Source organism: Engraulis encrasicolus, chromosome 17 (assembly GCF_034702125.1).
Source record: "Engraulis encrasicolus isolate BLACKSEA-1 chromosome 17, IST_EnEncr_1.0, whole genome shotgun sequence".
In the NCBI taxonomy this organism is placed as follows: domain Eukaryota; kingdom Metazoa; phylum Chordata; class Actinopteri; order Clupeiformes; family Engraulidae; genus Engraulis; species Engraulis encrasicolus.
Window position 1 is genome coordinate 34,664,532 of NC_085873.1, and position 7,500 is coordinate 34,672,031.

Below are 7,500 nucleotides of genomic sequence, written 5' to 3' on the forward strand. Positions count from 1 at the left end.
TGTCTCAATGTGTTACAGCAGCGCTATGGATTCCCTGGGGGGGATGAAAAAGTCATTTTTGTTGCTCAATAGAACTTATAATGTATGAATTTACAATGTAGGCCTATGTCGGGAGAACGGACACAGACTAATCGACTACTGATTTTCAAAAGAACGTATTGTAACACTAAGCTACCCGTTAGACATGAGCTCCAGAACTAACAATTGGGGCAATATGCCTCAACTTGTTAGCAATATGGCAAAGGGTTATTTAGGGTGCTGCAAAAAGGAAGTTTCTGTAGCTCAAGAAGGGATTTTAAATGTTTCCCCAAAGGTTTATTTTTTTTTTGCAAATGTATCTTTATGTGGATATAGGCCTACCAAGATCCTGAAGCTCAAGAAGTGATATTGAATGTTTCACAGAAACATTTAAATATATATTTATTTATTTATTTACAGCAAAGGTATTTTTATGGGGAGGTACCAAGGGATTCCAAGTGATTCAGAACCTGTCTCTGTCTGTTGTGTAAAGGGGCCAGGGCATCATAGATTTAAAAAAAAAAATGGGGCACAGATTCCTTCCCTGTGTTTTCCTTTGGGATGCTGGGGACCATCCTCCATCTCTGGAGTTTCAATATTCATTTAATTAAAACAAGCAATGTTTTCAATTGAACAACCAGGGACATTTTTTTCTTGTATATTTCTGGGGAAGAGTGGTGCTCAAAAGCACTGGGGAACAAAAATGGCTCACCAAATAAATTAAGTCTGAAGGCAGGGAGGGCAACATTAGCCTGGGTGAAAGCCGACTGTTGACTCCGTCAAACAGTCTGGCAAAGGCTAAGAGGAATCCGTCTCCATGGAGGGGGGTAGATGGTCTGACCTTACTCTGGCATTTAAATTCATTGGAGTTCCGATTTCAAATTAAAATTAAAATTGTGCTTTATTGGCATGACTTGTTATGAAACAGTGTTGCCAAAGCATACAAATAAAAAGACAAAAGTGTGAATGGGGTTACCTTAACCAATCTGTAACGGACTCCGCGGGTGATTTCTGCGTCACCACTCTCAACTGTTCGCTGATTGGCAGAACCGTGAGCGAACCGAGCTAGGAGGGTTTTGCCATGCAAGGCCTATGCATGTTTTTTTTTTTGTTTTTTTGTTGTTTATAAACATGGTGTTGTGAGGAGGGGCAAGACACGGCAGCCAACCATGTGAGCTAATCTTTTGACCGACAGCCGTTTCCAACAATCAGAGGTTGAGTTGTGCACAGCCAGGGAAAACTATAGTTTAGAACTCATCTATATTTACGGAGCCAAAACCTTCGGGTGGGAGTAGCCTACATAGGATGGCATCGCTAGGTTGCTAGGGCAACATTAAATGCAAAGGGAACCAAAGCACTATGAGTCTTGGTCTTGGTCTTTCTGAAGCTAGAGGGAAACGTTTTATTATATGACATGTATTATACTGTACCGTTTGTGACTATATGGGCATTGCAATATATATGCACTGTATGTGAGGTGGTTGCTTTCTCCATAATTTATTTTCTGGATTTTGCTAGTATTCATGACCAGATACAGTAAGCGCCCTTCTCTATTCCGTTCTTCATTGAGCTACTTGAACTCTTAGTTGAGATAGTTGAACTAGGTTGAATGTGTGAAGTTTGGGATTTCAAACCAGATTCGTATATATATATTTTTTAGAAATCTTGTTGCTAACGGACGATGTTTGAGAGGTCCATGAGCCCTAGAATGCTGAATCAAAATGCCCAAGATTATACAAGAATGCCATGCAAGACCACAGAATGCCTAAGATCATACAAGAATGCCATTCTAAAATACAAAATGTCTAAGATCATGCAACAAGCTTGCCGTGCATGCTAGCTTTCAACAACCTTGCTTGGCATGTCAAGGACCCTTTCAATGACAGTGAAGGTGTTCAAGGTGTTCCAACACCTAAAAGGGCACTGGACATCTGAGTTATAATATCTAGTGGCAAACCACCCTTCTGGGTGGTAACACCTAGATATGCACGAGATGCCTTTGTATGTTGTCACTTAGTGTTACACCTCAATTTGGTCTACATTCCAGTTTCAACCATTATACACATATTGCATTTATCAGATGCCTTTATCAAAAAGCTCCATACATAAGAAGACATTATCAGCAACATACAATGTGTGGGGAAAATACAGAGGTCATAGGAATAACTTTTTTTTCAACTTTGTTTTTGCTGATACTATTTTCGTTTTATTTGTTTCATGAAGGATAGCGAAGAGAAGAGTCTTTGTAAGCTTCTTCAAGGTTGAGAGAGATAGCTCTTCTCTGGAGCAGCTTCGGCAACAATGAATGAGAATAGTTACGACCAGGGCTGGCCTGGGGGAGAAATAGGGCCCGGGAACTTTTGGCTCAAAGGGGTGGCCCTCCTAATTAGCGGTGCAGAAATGACTCACCAGAAGGGCCGCACGCTCGTGTGTCCCTATTTTCAGAAATGTAAAAAAAAAAAAGACAGAGATCGTCTAGAAGAAGAGAGCAGTGGACTGAGATTACCATTTAAATTTTTTTGTGACCCCGTGTGATATGCTGTAAGAAAGATGTTAACACACAGTAAAAAATGCAGTGTTAATTCAACACTTAGAGAGTATTCGGGGACCAAATAAACTCTATTAGGTGTTAAATCGACTCTGTTAGTGTTGCATTAACACTGCAGTTTTTACTGTGCACCTGCTCTGTTCCTTGTGAAAAATTACAAACTAATTTATTCACCTAGGCGTTTAATGTGAACCCTGAATTTCGTTGCTTTTTTTTCAGACACGATATGTTTAAATACGTTGTCATTTATGTACTAACATTTTAATTAGACCTACATTAAAAACATGAATCCCATAAAAATTGGCTTGGCTTGGGGGAGCTGTCCCGTCCCCCAGGTTGGGAACCTCTGCTCTAGTGCTCCAATTCCAATCCATCAGTTGACCAAATCGACTCCCATCTCCCTCTCCTGCCTCATATGCAGCAAATGGGCTTGAAATCCCCCAGTGGCAATGGAGGCAACTGGTTATCATGACGCACGTCAAGCCTTTGATGTGACGGAATCAACATGGCACATAAACTCCTTCAACCAACCGATCAGGCAGATGGGGCGTGGTGTGAGGGGAGAGAGATAGTGTGTGTGTGTGTGTGTGTGTGTGTGTGTGTGTGTGTGTGTGTGTGTGTGTGTGTGTGTGTGTGTGTGTGTGTGTGTGTGTGTGTGTGTGTGTGAGAGATAGCGAGAGAGAAAGAGAGACAGACAGAGAGAGAGAGAGAGAGAGAGAGAAAGAGAGAGAGAGAGAAAGAGAGAGAGAGAGAGAGAGAGAGAGAGAGATGATTAGAAATAGAGAAAGTGGACACAAGCGAGAGAGGTAATGATGGGTAATAACATCCTAGATGGGGACAGGAAATGAGGGCGTGAAAAGAGGGTGTGAGAGAGAGATAGAGAGAGAGAAGGATAATGAGGGTGTGAAGAGAGAGAGAGAGAGAGAGAGAGAGAGAGAGAGAGAGAGAGAGAGAGAGAGAGAGAGAGAGAAGGATAGAGGGGGAGAGAGAGAGAGAGAGAGAGAGAGAGAGAGAGAGAGAGAGAGAGAGAGAGAGAGAGAGAAGGATAGAGGGGAAGAGAGAGATGAGGAGAAATAGAGAAGGGTGAAGTTGAACGTCCGAGAGGTAATGATAGGTAATAACATGTTAGATGATGGCAGGAAATGAGGGAATGAGATGGGAGATGGGATGAGAGAGAGAGAGAGAGAGAGAGAGAGAGAGAGAGAGAGAGAGAGAGAATGAGAGACTAGAGAATATGCAATGTGCAGTGAGACAGAGGAGAAAGTGGGACTGTGAAGGAAATATAGAAGAAAAGAAGAGAAGGAAAAAGAAATGAAAAGCAAGAAAAAAGACACCAAGATGGATTGGTTGGGGTATGGAGAAAGAGATATATAGAGAGAGAGAGACAGGGAGAGAGAGACAGGGAGACAGAGAGAGAGAGAGAGAGAGAGAGAGACAGGGAGAGAGAGACAGGGAGACAGAGAGACAGAGATGGAAGCTGAAAACTGCCAAGCCTAAATGATTGGTGCTTTAGAGCTCTGCACAGTTTCGCCGTTCGAGTGAAAATATTATCAGAGAAAAAACTGCTTTAGCCGGAAGGCATACAATACATCAGATGATGAAAGTGGGTCAAGTTTAGATTTCCCTTGAAGTTTGTTTTTTTAGGCACCTATTTTTTCATTTTCTGGCAGACCGACGTGTGTGTGCTGAGAAAGCAAATGAGTAGCGGAGAAAGACAGGAAGAGAGAGAGAGAGAGAAAGATAGAGGCAGAGAGGGAGATAGATAGATAGAGGTGAGGTGAGATATGAATCTGGATGATTTATTGAAGGGGGTAAAGACATTTTGATATTAATGGCGGGAATGAGAGGGGTGAAGGCAGAGAGATAGATGAGAAGATGTGGAGAGGTAGAATAGAAGAAAAAGAAGAAGATGAAGAAAAGAAAGAGGAAGTGAGAGGGGCTGAGAGTGGTAGAGAGAGAGAGAGAGAGGATAGAGGATAGAGGACAGCACAGGACAGGATGAAAAAGCTTCCTTTCTTTGCATCCAGAATTCTTCCCTGGCAGACACAGGTGCATTGAGATGAGATGAGAAATGCTGAAGTGGAATACTGATCCATGACATCCTCATCAGCACCAGCATGTGTAAGCGGTTAGGGGCGTCAGACTTGTAGCCTGAAGGTTGCCAGTTCGACTCCCGACCCGCCAGGTTGGTGGGGTGGTGTAATTAACCAGTGCTCTCCCCCATCCTCCTCCATGACCGAGGTACCCTGAGCATGGTACCATCCCGCCGCACTGCTCCCTTGGGGCGCCATTGGGGGCTGCCCCCTTGCATAGGTGAGGCATAAATGCATTTTCGTTTTGTGCAGTGTGCAGTGAACACTTGTGTGCTGTGGAGTGCTGTGTCACAATGACGATAGGAGTTGGAGTTTCCCAGTTGGGCTTTCACTTCACATCAGCACCAGCGTGGGTCGTAATGTAGACTCCACTTAGCCTATATTTTACATTATACAATAGTTAGATCCGGTCAATTTATTTTGCGATATCTGATTGGATGAGACGCGTTCTACTGGCATTCTATGCATCGGTATGGGGAAGGATGTCTAGGCTGACATCTTCCCTGGAGACTCATCACACCTAATAATCACTTCGCCGTGGATAGAATGCAAGGGCCGCGCATTTTGAACTCGCCATCATTCTATCTCACAGCTACTGTGGGGAAAGTGAATGTAACTAGGGTCGCGTATTTTAAATTCTGCATCATTCTATTCCATTGTTCCATGCTGGACTAAGTTAGGCGCACGCACGCCTGCATGACAGAGACGCGTGTCCTAGTTGGTAGCTGGATTCTGGCAGAGAGGAAAGAAGATATCTGATTCTAGTACAGTTGTCTGGGCAGTTGGCACACCTCTGCGGCCACTATTTCGTAGCCCTTTTAGGACAATCTTAATGTAGCCTACACCTACTACTTTACATTTCTATTAATACACGGAAGATAGTTTGAAACGGCAAAAAGACTACCACACTACTACAACATTACGTAGGGCCTTTAATATATCACGACTTGGTCAATGCCACGGCAGATTTATACTGAGGGCCATGTCAACATAATAACACATTATAATTAGCCACCTGTGCGTGATCTGATCTCTATGATGTGTGTATGATGTAACCTCCGTGTTTGTGATCAGCTTGGAAGTGCACCAGCCAGGCCATACATGACAAAGCATGCCCACCCTCGACATTGCCCCCCCACCCCGACATCGCCCCAGTCATAATAATTACCCAGCTCTAGTACAATCCACATGGCCTCTGGAACCACGCCGGAGGTCAATCTCATTACCTAACCTCCCGTCCTTGCCTCGCGCTTGTGGCCTCATGCTTTGCTGGCGCCCCACCTCTGTAAAGAAAAACAATGATGTTTCCCCACTGTCATCCTACAGGCGCAACCACTTTGGGGGCTTTTACTAATTCACCATCACGATCGTTAATGAGAAAATTAATCTTTGAATTGTGCTTTTGCAAGATAAAATTCCATCGTCAATGTCAATGTATTGTTTCGAACGACAAGGGCACAGGCACAAGGCCAGGCTGGAAGGTTAGATAATGAGCTGGACCCAGGCCTCACATGATGAAGCATGTCGGCCCTCGTCATTATCAGCAGTATCATAAGAGGTCATAACAGGTCATGATGGGCTAGCTGTCTGTGCTCCCTGTACGATCCTTTTGGCCCATTAAACTGTCAACGCACATACATGTATCTACACACATGCTTTATGTCGTCCCAGCTGGTCTGGCGAACTAGGTACACTAGGTGTTAGTATGGGCTGTAATGATACACTCAACTCGTGATTCGGTTAGTATTACGATTCGCTACGGTTCGATACACCCCATGATTTCACAATTATAAAATACAATTATGGATGCAAACTATGATAGTTGATAGGTAGAATAGGATACAAGAGGCTACTAATAATTAAAAAAAAGTTTAATTATAATGTAATGATGATGAGTTGAAGCTTGGAAGCACTATCACTTCATATCATCTGGTTATTTTCTGGCCTGATGCGTAACAACACTTTGAAAGGTTGCATCACAACATTGCCTCCCTGTATTGCGATACAAGATCGTGACGCTACGTATCGCGATTTCTCGGTTCGATACAATATCGTTACAGCCCTAGTGTTAGTTCAAAACACAGAGTCAATTTAACTCTAACATCTTGTAGATTGTATGTGGTCCCAGAGTAGTGTCTCAGTGTTGAATTAGCACAGCAGTCTGCTGAATTACTAGTGTGTTTAAATGCTAGTAATGATGCTCACTGGTTCAAAATCCATATCTCCTATACATGTTTTTTATTTCATTTTTTTAATGAACACGGTGTTGTGAGGAGGTGCAAGACACTGGCAGCCAACCATGAGGGCAAATGTTTTGACCGACAGTGGTTTCCAACAATCAGAGGTTGAGTTGTTTGCAGCCAGGATCGCACAGCCAGGGGAAGAAATTTTTTTAGAATTAGAACCCATCTATAACTCATCCTCATCAAACAAGCTTTTCAATATTTTTTGTACCGTATTGCTCCAGCCACTGCATCTTCTTCCGACAGTAAGAAGCTCTAAATGGCTTTGGATAAAAGCGTTGTTTGAGTGTAAATTAATAAGATCCTTATGACATATAGTATGTGAAGTGACTGTATACAGTATTTACCATGGTGAGATTTCAAGATAGCATGAGAGGTAAAAAGCAACACAATTGTGAGAAAAGCAAAACCTTGCATAGGAGAACCCCCCCCAAGCCTAAGCCCTTTTTGGGAAAGGGTGACTTCTGCCAATTAAAACCTAAATATCTCCGCCTCTGAAGCACATACAAACATGAAATAGGTTGCATTGAAAAGCTAGGACACTCATTTTGCTGTAGTATGTGTTCATTCAACTCTAACATACCCACATTTTTAATAA

General features: G+C 42.9%; 1 protein-coding gene across 1 annotated transcript in view; it reads left to right on the forward strand.

The window, feature by feature from the left end:
* The window catches only part of si:ch73-127m5.1 (neurotrypsin), a 136,917-nt gene that overhangs the window by 10,450 nt on the left and 118,967 nt on the right, over positions 1–7,500 (forward strand). The gene's annotated exons all lie outside the window — the stretch shown is intronic.